General features: G+C 47.4%; 2 protein-coding genes across 2 annotated transcripts in view; both read left to right on the forward strand.

Moving 5' to 3' along the window:
- LOC146975187 (protein NLRC3-like) overlaps positions 1 to 12,340 on the forward strand; it is a 145,525-nt gene that overhangs the window by 45,526 nt on the left and 87,659 nt on the right. The gene's annotated exons all lie outside the window — the stretch shown is intronic.
- The window catches only part of LOC146975188 (stonustoxin subunit alpha-like), a 101,628-nt gene that overhangs the window by 31,142 nt on the left and 58,146 nt on the right, over positions 1 to 12,340 (forward strand). The gene's annotated exons all lie outside the window — the stretch shown is intronic.

A 12,340-nucleotide genomic window follows, 5' to 3' on the forward strand; every position in this document is an offset into this window, starting at 1 on the left:
GGACTGAACCGGGGTTTTTGGACGCTAAAGCTGAGTAAGAAGAGCACTATCCGTCATGGATGTTTAGCCACGGCTACATGCTACCGCTGCTTCGCTGCCAGTCTGCTGCTACTATGTTTCTGCCCTCCTTGCTGCTTCGGCTTGGTTCGGGGTCCTGTCGGCCTACTGACCGACTTCCTTCCTGTTACTGACCCTGCTCCCGCTGCTACTGCGCGTGGTGCCGGTTGGTGTATGTGTGTGTGTTTGGCTGCCGCTCGTGTGCGCTGCTACGGGCTCTACCTGGACTTTCAGCCACTCACCTGGACTGCGTATGTGTGTGTGAATGTGGAGGTAGACAAGGGTTGGTTATATTGTTTTGGTTATGTGTTATGTGATTGATGGTATAATTTCTTCATTTAGTTTTCATTTGGAATTTATTTGTATTAGTTTATCATTGATTTGTTTGACAGAGCCCTCTTAATTTTGTTTTCCTTTCCCCCTCCTAGAGCTGAAGGCCGACGGTGGTGGTGGTGGTCCTCCTGGGTGGTGCTGATCCCCGTGTGTGTGTGTGACCCCCGTTCAAGATTTATTTTGTGTGCACATCACGTTTTTGCTGTGTGAGTGGGGTGCTCTCCCTTTTCTTTTGGCTTCACCTTCCCCCTTTTGACCCCTCCTCCGGCCGGTAAGCCTCAGCCTGCAATCCCCTTCTCCTGGGCCGCCTGTTTGTTTATTTCCTTTTTGCAAACCTTGTCATCAATTTTAAATAAACTTTTGTATGTGATCATTGAACTCCGTCTCCTACCCTCCCTGAGTGAACGAACCTGAGTGTCCTTTGATAGGTGATAGTTGACCTTTAGTACGGGTCCTTGGGCCCTAACCCAAGGTGGCGTTGTTGGCGACAAATTTAGTATATAACATAAAAGAAGTGCACCCTCGTAGTGCTACACTTGGCGTTGTCGGCAGGATATACTCAGTGGAGGTGGAGACGTGTGTTCTATGTTCTCTTTTTTTGGTTTTCAGATTGCTTGTGATTGCCTGTGTGTGAATGAACTGCAGCTTAAGGCGAACCAGCGGTGAGTCCATTGTTTTTGTTTTTTTGTAGCAGTAGCCGTAGTATTAGTGCTCAGAGCTTATAGTCTTTAAGAAATTCAGAGGGAGAGGTGGTTGAAGAAATAAAGAGGCGTTTTTTTGACACGACAGCAAAGTGGGGAGATCTTTCAAGAGTTCTCCCTTGCGTTAATGAGTTTTATGTGTCCACTGTCAGAGAAGGCTTTTTCCGGCAACATTTGAGACTTAGGACGGAGAGAAACTTCAATCTTGCCATTGGCTTCAGCTTCAGGCGACCAATGGACTGCCAGTCCCATACCTTGGCCACTTGAGCTCGTAGTCGAACTCGGTGGTAGGACTTTGCCGGGGTGTGGGCTGCTGGTTGTTTAGCCTGGGCCCTCGGCCGTCCATTCAATTGCTGTCTCGCTTTCTTTAAACTGTGGTTTTAGAGTCGAGATCCTTGCTTAAAGGGCATCGTGGTTTTAGATTTTTATTTAAAGAGCATCGTCGGGTCGACGATGAAAATGGGTGGGATGGATTGTAGTGGTATGAGGCACCACTGTTATATTGAACACAGGGTTCTGCTACACCGACACTCCTTTTTAGCTTGTAGCCAATCGTTGCTCAAGCCTAGAGTATAAAAGTAGGCCGTGTCCCTCCTCCTGACCTCTCGCTTCCTGCTTCTTCGGCCCGCCCACTGACAGGTCGTTGCATGGCTGCTCGCAGCAGAGCACAGATCCGGCATCTCCGCCGCGGTCGAGGCGACATAATGGGTCGTTAACTGCCGCCGACCGGCGCGTAGCCGGCCGGTTGTATGGCGCGTGGTGGCCTACTCCCCCCGCCACGCCGACCCTCTTCACCCCTCTCCCTCTTTGGAGGGGACGTTAAGTGACCGGACTGAACCGGGGTTTTTGGACGCTAAAGCTGAGTAAGAAGAGCACTATCCGTCATGGATGTTTAGCCACGGCTACATGCTACTGCTGCTTCGCTGCCAGTCTGCTGCTACTATGTTTCTGCCCTCCTTGCTGCTTCGGCTTGGTTCGGGGTCCTGTCGGCCTACTGACCGACTTCCTTCCTGTTACTGACCCTGCTCCCGCTGCTACTGCGCGTGGTGCCGGTTGGTGTATGTGTGTGTGTTTGGCTGCCGCTCGTGTGCGCTGCTACGGGCTCTACCTGGACTTTCAGCCACTCACCTGGACTGCGTATGTGTGTGTGAATGTGGAGGTAGACAAGGGTTGGTTATATTGTTTTGGTTATGTGTTATGTGATTAATGGTATAATTTCTTCATTTAGTTTTCATTTAGAATTTATTTGTATTAGTTTATCATTGATTTGTTTTTGTTTGACAGAGCCCTCTTAATTTTGTTCTCCTCTCCCCTCCTAGAGCTGAAGGCCGACGGTGGTGGTGGTGGTCCTCCTGGGTGGTGGTGATCCCCTTGTGTGTGTTCAAGATTTATTTTGTGTGCACATCACGTTTTTGCTGTGTGAGTGGGGTGCTCTCCCTTTTCTTTTGGCTTCACCTTCCCCCTTTTGACCCTCCTCCGGCCGGTAAGCCTCAGCCTGCAATCCCCTTCTCCTGGGCCGCCTGTTTGTTTATTTCCTTTTTGCAAACCTTGTCATCAATTTTAAATAAACTTTTGTATGTGATCATTGAACTCCGTCTCCTACCCTCCCTGAGTGAACGAACCTGAGTGTCCTTTGATAGGTGATAGTTGACCTTTAGTACGGGTCCTTGGGCCCTAACCCAAGGTGGCGTTGTTGGCGACAAATTTAGTATATAACATAAAAGAAGTGCACCCTCGTAGTGCTACACTTGGCGTTGTCGGCAGGATATACTCAGTGGAGGTGGAGACGTGTGTTCTATGTTCTCTTTTTTTGGTTTTCAGATTGCTTGTGATTGCCTGTGTGTGAATGAACTGCAGCTTAAGGCGAACCAGCGGTGAGTCCATTGTTTTTGTTTTTTTGTAGCAGTAGCCGTAGTATTAGTGCTCAGAGCTTATAGTCTTTAAGAAATTCAGAGGGAGAGGTGGTTGAAGAAATAAAGAGGCGTTTTTTTGACACGACAGCAAAGTGGGAGATCTTTCAAGAGTTCTCCCTTGCGTTAATGAGTTTTATGTGTCCACTGTCAGAGAAGGCTTTTTCCGGCAACATTTGAGACTTAGGACGGAGAGAAACTTCAATCTTGCCATTGGCTTCAGCTTCAGGCGACCAATGGACTGCCAGTCCCATACCTTGGCCACTTGAGCTCGTAGTCGAACTCGGTGGTAGGACTTTGCCGGGGTGTGGGCTGCTGGTTGTTTAGCCTGGGCCCTCGGCCGTCCATTCAATTGCTGTCTCGCTTTCTTTAAACTGTGGTTTTAGAGTCGAGATCCTTGCTTAAAGGGCATCGTGGTTTTAGATTTTTATTTAAAGAGCATCGTCGGTCGACGATGAAAATGGGTGGGATGGATTGTAGTGGTATGAGGCACCACTGTTATATTGAACACAGGGTTCTGCTACACCGACACTCCTTTTTAGCTTGTAGCCAATCGTTGCTCAAGCCTAGAGTATAAAAGTAGGCCGTGTCCCTCCTCCTGACCTCTCGCTTCCTGCTTCTTCGGCCCGCCCACTGACAGGTCGTTGCATGGCTGCTCGCAGCAGAGCACAGATCCGGCATCTCCGCCGCGGTCGAGGCGACATAATGGGTCGTTAACTGCCGCCGACCGGCGCGTAGCCGGCCGGTTGTATGGCGCGTGGTGGCCTACTCCCCCCGCCACGCCGACCCTCTTCACCCCTCTCCCTCTTTGGAGGGGACGTTAAGTGACCGGACTGAACCGGGGTTTTTGGACGCTAAAGCTGAGTAAGAAGAGCACTATCCGTCATGGATGTTTAGCCACGGCTACATGCTACCGCTGCTTCGCTGCCAGTCTGCTGCTACTATGTTTCTGCCCTCCTTGCTGCTTCGGCTTGGTTCGGGGTCCTGTCGGCCTACTGACCGACTTCCTTCCTGTTACTGACCCTGCTCCCGCTGCTACTGCGCGTGGTGCCGGTTGGTGTATGTGTGTGTGTTTGGCTGCCGCTCGTGTGCGCTGCTACGGGCTCTACCTGGACTTTCAGCCACTCACCTGGACTGCGTATGTGTGTGTGAATGTGGAGGTAGACAAGGGTTGGTTATATTGTTTTGGTTATGTGTTATGTGATTGATGGTATAATTTCTTCATTTAGTTTTCATTTGGAATTTATTTGTATTAGTTTATCATTGATTTGTTTGACAGAGCCCTCTTAATTTTGTTTTCCTTTCCCCCTCCTAGAGCTGAAGGCCGACGGTGGTGGTGGTGGTCCTCCTGGGTGGTGCTGATCCCCGTGTGTGTGTGTGACCCCCGTTCAAGATTTATTTTGTGTGCACATCACGTTTTTGCTGTGTGAGTGGGGTGCTCTCCCTTTTCTTTTGGCTTCACCTTCCCCCTTTTGACCCCTCCTCCGGCCGGTAAGCCTCAGCCTGCAATCCCCTTCTCCTGGGCCGCCTGTTTGTTTATTTCCTTTTTGCAAACCTTGTCATCAATTTTAAATAAACTTTTGTATGTGATCATTGAACTCCGTCTCCTACCCTCCCTGAGTGAACGAACCTGAGTGTCCTTTGATAGGTGATAGTTGACCTTTAGTACGGGTCCTTGGGCCCTAACCCAAGGTGGCGTTGTTGGCGACAAATTTAGTATATAACATAAAAGAAGTGCACCCTCGTAGTGCTACACTTGGCGTTGTCGGCAGGATATACTCAGTGGAGGTGGAGACGTGTGTTCTATGTTCTCTTTTTTTGGTTTTCAGATTGCTTGTGATTGCCTGTGTGTGAATGAACTGCAGCTTAAGGCGAACCAGCGGTGAGTCCATTGTTTTTGTTTTTTTGTAGCAGTAGCCGTAGTATTAGTGCTCAGAGCTTATAGTCTTTAAGAAATTCAGAGGGAGAGGTGGTTGAAGAAATAAAGAGGCGTTTTTTTGACACGACAGCAAAGTGGGGAGATCTTTCAAGAGTTCTCCCTTGCGTTAATGAGTTTTATGTGTCCACTGTCAGAGAAGGCTTTTTCCGGCAACATTTGAGACTTAGGACGGAGAGAAACTTCAATCTTGCCATTGGCTTCAGCTTCAGGCGACCAATGGACTGCCAGTCCCATACCTTGGCCACTTGAGCTCGTAGTCGAACTCGGTGGTAGGACTTTGCCGGGGTGTGGGCTGCTGGTTGTTTAGCCTGGGCCCTCGGCCGTCCATTCAATTGCTGTCTCGCTTTCTTTAAACTGTGGTTTTAGAGTCGAGATCCTTGCTTAAAGGGCATCGTGGTTTTAGATTTTTATTTAAAGAGCATCGTCGGGTCGACGATGAAAATGGGTGGGATGGATTGTAGTGGTATGAGGCACCACTGTTATATTGAACACAGGGTTCTGCTACACCGACACTCCTTTTTTTTTTTTTTTTTTTTTAAAGTATATTTTTTCGGCTTTTTGCCTTTATTTGATAGTGATGACAGTAGAGATAGACAGGAAATGGGGAGGCAGAGAGAGGGGGAATGACACGCAGGAAAGGTCTGCCCGACGCGGGATTCGAACCGGGGACGCCTGCGGCGAGGACTGTAGCCTCTACATGGGGCGGCCACTCTACCCACTGCGCCACGCACCGCCCCACCGACACTCCTTTTTAGCTTGTAGCCAATCGTTGCTCAAGCCTAGAGTATAAAAGTAGGCCGTGTCCCTCCTCCTGACCTCTCGCTTCCTGCTTCTTCGGCCCGCCCACTGACAGGTCGTTGCATGGCTGCTCGCAGCAGAGCACAGATCCGGCATCTCCGCCGCGGTCGAGGCGACATAATGGGTCGTTAACTGCCGCCGACCGGCGCGTAGCCGGCCGGTTGTATGGCGCGTGGTGGCCTACTCCCCCCGCCACGCCGACCCTCTTCACCCCTCTCCCTCTTTGGAGGGGACGTTAAGTGACCGGACTGAACCGGGGTTTTTGGACGCTAAAGCTGAGTAAGAAGAGCACTATCCGTCATGGATGTTTAGCCACGGCTACATGCTACCGCTGCTTCGCTGCCAGTCTGCTGCTACTATGTTTCTGCCCTCCTTGCTGCTTCGGCTTGGTTCGGGGTCCTGTCGGCCTACTGACCGACTTCCTTCCTGTTACTGACCCTGCTCCCGCTGCTACTGCGCGTGGTGCCGGTTGGTGTATGTGTGTGTGTTTGGCTGCCGCTCGTGTGCGCTGCTACGGGCTCTACCTGGACTTTCAGCCACTCACCTGGACTGCGTATGTGTGTGTGAATGTGGAGGTAGACAAGGGTTGGTTATATTGTTTTGGTTATGTGTTATGTGATTGATGGTATAATTTCTTCATTTAGTTTTCATTTGGAATTTATTTGTATTAGTTTATCATTGATTTGTTTGACAGAGCCCTCTTAATTTTGTTTTCCTTTCCCCCTCCTAGAGCTGAAGGCCGACGGTGGTGGTGGTGGTCCTCCTGGGTGGTGCTGATCCCCGTGTGTGTGTGTGACCCCCGTTCAAGATTTATTTTGTGTGCACATCACGTTTTTGCTGTGTGAGTGGGGTGCTCTCCCTTTTCTTTTGGCTTCACCTTCCCCCTTTTGACCCCTCCTCCGGCCGGTAAGCCTCAGCCTGCAATCCCCTTCTCCTGGGCCGCCTGTTTGTTTATTTCCTTTTTGCAAACCTTGTCATCAATTTTAAATAAACTTTTGTATGTGATCATTGAACTCCGTCTCCTACCCTCCCTGAGTGAACGAACCTGAGTGTCCTTTGATAGGTGATAGTTGACCTTTAGTACGGGTCCTTGGGCCCTAACCCAAGGTGGCGTTGTTGGCGACAAATTTAGTATATAACATAAAAGAAGTGCACCCTCGTATTGCCACAAGAGCAAGACTGCATGAGGCCACATGTATGTTGTTGAGAACGTGAGACATTAAACTAAGTTACTTGCTATCAACACGGCCTCATCCTTCAAACACGAACATGACATGGTACCAGGAGTAAACTCGAATGGGCGACATGGATTTAAAACCACCGGAAAGTTTGAAACTGACGGGGAATGTCGACGAGAACTGGCGCACCTTCAAACAGCGGTTTCACCTTTATGTTGCTGCTACGGGACTCGAGGCAAAACCGGAGGCAAGAAAGGTAGCGCTGCTGCTAACGATAGCAGGGCCACAGGCCATAGAAGTATTTAACACGTTCGTGTTTGACAGTCCTGAAGATAATGAAAAGTTGGATGTAGTGCTTAGCAAGTTTGATACTCACTGTTCTCCGAAGAAGAACGAGACGTACGAGAGGTACGTGTTTCGGTCTCGTACACAGCGGCAGTATGAGCCCTTCGATAGCTTCCTGACGGACTTGCGGCTAAAGGCGCAGTCCTGCAACTTCGGAACGCTGAGTGACTCCATGGTCCGGGACCAGATTGTATACGGCGTTGAGGATAAAAAGGTCAGAGAGAGGCTACTACGGGAGATGGAGCTGACGCTGGCAGGAGCCATTAAGATCTGCCAGGCCAGTGAGCTGTCCCAAAGGCACGTGCAGGTTGAGTGTCATAGTTAAAGGAAAAGTGCACCACCTATCCTTCTTTGTTGTGAATGAGGGACGGGAATCACTTCTTGGTGACAGAGCCTGTGAAGAACTGGGGCTTGTGGAAAGAGTGTATCAACTGATATATACTCCAGGTAAACACCTAGTCCTTGCTGATGCCCTGTCCAGAGCAACTACAGGCGACAGTGTGAGTGCAACAGACGAGGACATACAGTGTCACGTGAACATGGTGTCGGCTACACTGCCTGTGTCGGATACAAAGTCAAGACAAATAGCGGAGGCTACAGCAACGGATGCTGAGCTAGAGCATGTCATGAAGAACATGGACGAGGGATGGCCAGCTGGTTCATGTCCACAATTTTACCATGTCAGAGGTGAGCTTAGTACTGTGGATGGTCTGCTGTTGAAAAAGGGCAGGATTGTTATTCCACGGGCTTTGAGAATGGACATGTTGCACAGGATACATGAAGGCCATCTCGGCATCGAAAAGTGCAAAAGGAGGGCGAGAGAGACGGTTTTCTGGCCGGGACTGAACAAAGACATTGAAACACTTATAAGTAAATGTGAAACATGCCAGAAACACAGGAACAAGCAGAGCAAAGAGCCTATGGTGGTAGCTGAGGTACCAACAGCACCATGGCACAAAGTAGGAATGGACTTGTTTCATCTCAGAGGTAAAGACTATTTAGTGGTAATGGATTACTACTCAAACTTCCCTGAGATGGCGCTACTAGCAAGCTCAACGTCAACTTGTGTCATAACACATGCTAAATCTATCTTCGCCAGGCATGGCATCCCACACACCGTGGTGAGCGACAATGGCCCCTGCTTCAGCAGCAAAGAATGGCAGAAGTTTGCAGTGCAATATGATTTCAAGCATGTGACGTCAAGCCCACACTATGCACAGTCAAACGGGCAAGCTGAAAAAGGAGTTCACATTCTCAAGCAACTCCTAAAGAAAGCAGCTGACAGTGACTCGGATCCCTATCTGGCTTTATTGAGCTACAGAGCATCACCTCTTCAGTGCGGCCTGTCACCAGCTGAACTGCTGATGAAGAGGAAGCTACGAACAACTTTGCCAAGTCATCAAAACAACAAATTAAAGCAAAAGAATCACTCAAAGATTGAACATAAGCTACGACAACAGAAAATGATGCAAAAGTCATTCTATGACAGAACAACCAAGCATCTCCCTCCACTGACTACCAACAACACAGTCAGGATTGAGGATGCTGATGGATGGAGTACAAAAGCAACTGTCCTGCAAGAAGTTGCTCCACGATCGTACACGGTGAAAACTGATGATGGACAAATCCTCAGACGCAATCGTCGCAGTCTATTAAAGACTCCTCAAGGGACTGTTGGTGAGCTCAGTGTAACCTGTGGTGAATCTCAGGTAACTCCCACACCTGCTATGGACTGTAACACTGACTCTCACACACCTACTCCAAGTGAACCTGAGTTAAAGCAGAACTTTGCAAGTCGGCCGGAAATAGCTCGCTCCTTCGTTGGTTTCTCTTTTTTTCCCTCTCCGGAGCTCCCCCACAGTTCTGGGAGGCACATGTCACTGTCGTAAAAAAAAAAACTCACCGCCGCCACCTCCTCCACCCCCCCTACACGTGCTTGTGTTTACTGCTGTTTGCTAAGCCCTGCTAACACCGAGCTAATGCTAACACGGAGCTAATGCTAACGCGGAGCTAACGCTAAAACCGAGCTAACGCTATGCTAACACGGAGCTAACGCTAACACGGAGCTAACGCTAATACAGCCACACACAGGCACAAAGACACAGACACAGACATACACACACAGGAATAAACGTTCCAAAACGCGAAGGTGTGTGTGTGTGTGTCATGATGTATTACATTATCTTATAAAAGACCCATGGTGTGTGTATCTGTGTTAGCATTAGCTCCCTGTTAGCCACAAGCCGAACTTCATCAGTACAAACATTTCATGTTTCCATGGTTTCCTCCGACTTTCCGAACTCAAACCAATCACGATTCGTGACATGCATGACGTCATATGCGTTCTTATCTCGTACTGCCGTAAGGCAGTTTCTCGCGATAGTTCTATCCATTGACGAGATTTGTAACACCGAGACGGACGACTGATCTTGCAAGTGCGGTTTTCAGCCAGTGGGGGGGGTGAGCGCATTGGCATAGACCCCATTCACTTCATAACAGGTCACTCAACCATCACAGTGACTCTGAGCCACAATAATTACAGCCCAATTCCTGCATAGTTCTGCTTTAAGAAGGTCCACAAGAGAAATCAGAAAGCCTGATAGACTGAACTTATAAACAAAGAAAATTCAATATGCATGTTAAAGATGTTGAACAAAATGTATATTGATTGATGTTGTGAATGTGTTCTAAATGGTCTAGTGTTGGCTTAGATATGAGTTATGCAATCTGAGATAAACTGTTTATACTGCTTAGGTGTTGCAGAGTTATGCTGAAGTGAAATGGTTAAAATAACTGACACAGCTAATGGGATGATTCATGTTAATGCATTTTACCTTAGAAAAGGGGGGATGTTATGATTAGATGTTATTACATGTTTGACCGCTAGGCGGCAGTACTGGTTAGTAGTCAGTTTACCGTACCATATAACGGGGTAGAGCAAGACTGCATGAGGCCACATGTATGTTGTTGAGAACGTGAGACATTAAACTAAGTTACTTGCTATCAACACGGCCTCATCCTTGGAACACGAACATGACAAACAAGAACGAATAAAGTTGATTATGTTAAAGCAGAAGTAAGTGGTCCGGTCGTTTTCGCTAATGCTGCGTTCCAGGCAGGCTTTTGAAATCGTAAATTACAGCTTCAAGTCACAACTTACGACTTTGTAGCGTTCCAGGCAACCCACTCGTGTTTCTCCGACCTTCCTCCGACCTGAAAGTCACTATAACGGCCACTCGTAACTTCCGACCGGTGAACTCGTACCAGATCGAACTGGTACGACTTCACGGTCGGAAAAATACGAGTTTCCTTGAACGCACCATAACAGTCCTCGTCCTTACGTCACCACATTCACGGCGTCCCTTGGCTGCACACACAGCCCTGCATGCCGTTCTCTCTCCTCATTGGATAAAAACTGTAGGATACGATAAATGTTTTCTCTTCGGCTCAGAGCAGAGCAGAGTGACTGACAGACCCGTGTTTCGGTCCAAACACTCTATGTAAGTGATTGCTGTCGGAAGATATAACTATTTAAGACTTATATTAACACAAATATATCACTTACTTCTGCTTTAACTTTAATGAATCTTGAACTGTGACCTCGAGAGCTCAGAACATTCAGTCTTAAGAAAATATGCACATAGACGGAGAGAGAGAGAGAAAGGGAGAGAGAGAGAGAGAGAGAGAGAGCGCAAAGGGCAGGTAAGACCACGCCCTCATGTCAAACAGGTAAGACAACTTTCATAGCTTCACTTTGACTCAGCGGTTGTGTGTCGCAGTTTGTTTCCCCGTGTGAAGGTAAGGTGAACAGTCTGGATGTTTTCCTCGTTAACACCTGTCGTTACTGAGTTCTCTGCCCTTCAACTTGTGGTTGTGTTGTTGTTGTGTTATTATAATGTTACTGTAGCTGAGTCAGAGCTGCAACTGTAAAGTCTGGACCGACAGAACCGTGTCCTCCATGTTGTGTGGATGTTGTGGGTAGAAGCTCGTCCGGACAGCTGGGACTTTGTCTGTGGTAAGTAGAGTGGTCTGTCATTAGATTTACACTACAGGACTGATTGTGGGTAGAAGCGCTGGAATAAGAGCAGAAGCTGGGGTTTCATCATGGCTGACCGTCGTTGCAACTGTCCCCGTGCAATATATGAATATAAAAACAGACCACAAAACAGTATTTTGAGATTAATTTTTTTTTACTGTTGTATTGCTAATATTAAAATGATGAGAGAATAAATGACAATGGCAATATAAAAGTTATTCCCTCACAAATTGTTCCATTCATCCCATGTCACTGAAAGTCTTTTTTTTTCAATTTGAATATTTGACATTTGCACATACAATAAGGCCTCCTAATCTAGACAAATCTATACTGTAATTGCCATCTGATCAAAGCTGATGAATAAATAACACTATAGAACTTACATTTTTGATAATAATATTTTACTAGACATGAAATATATTGTATTTGTAACATGGGTCAGTTGCAACATCTGACTCCTTACACTCAAATGCAAATTGTGAAGAATGTGGATTCTGTAATCATCTTTTAATTGTGTTGGCTATTAACAGACAAATGTAAGTTTATTGTATAAAAATTTGGTTTGTCTAATACAAAGAGCCAAATGCAAAAAGTGTTGCAACTGTCCCCGGTCTCCCCTACATTTAGTGCAGTACAGTTGTGAGGTACTTGTACTCTCCTAGTATTTCCTTGTTGTGCTACTTCCTGCTTGTACTGCAGCTCATGTAGCTGACAGGTGAAGCTACTGGTCACTTTCCAGCTGCAGGTTGTAGATTAAAAACACCTGATGAGCTCAGAAACACATGATTAAAGATGAAACCACAGCATGTTTGTCCTGTGACTCTGTAGGTTACATCAGCTCACTGACTCATTAGAATGAATGAGAAGAGGAGCAGCTGGACACTGTCTGTGGTTACACACAGCAAACACTCTGGGTTATTGATTATTGGACACAAATCATCAATATTGTTGTGGAGAATGTTTTAGAGCTGCAACAGTTGTTTAATCAACATTTTTCAAGCAGAAATTTTCAGTTTTCAGCCTCAAAAACTGAAGATTTCCTT

The sequence above is a fragment of the Trachurus japonicus genome, chromosome 13 (genome assembly GCF_045865225.1).
Source record: "Trachurus japonicus isolate A0001 chromosome 13, Traja_1.0".
Classification (NCBI taxonomy): domain Eukaryota; kingdom Metazoa; phylum Chordata; class Actinopteri; order Carangiformes; family Carangidae; genus Trachurus; species Trachurus japonicus.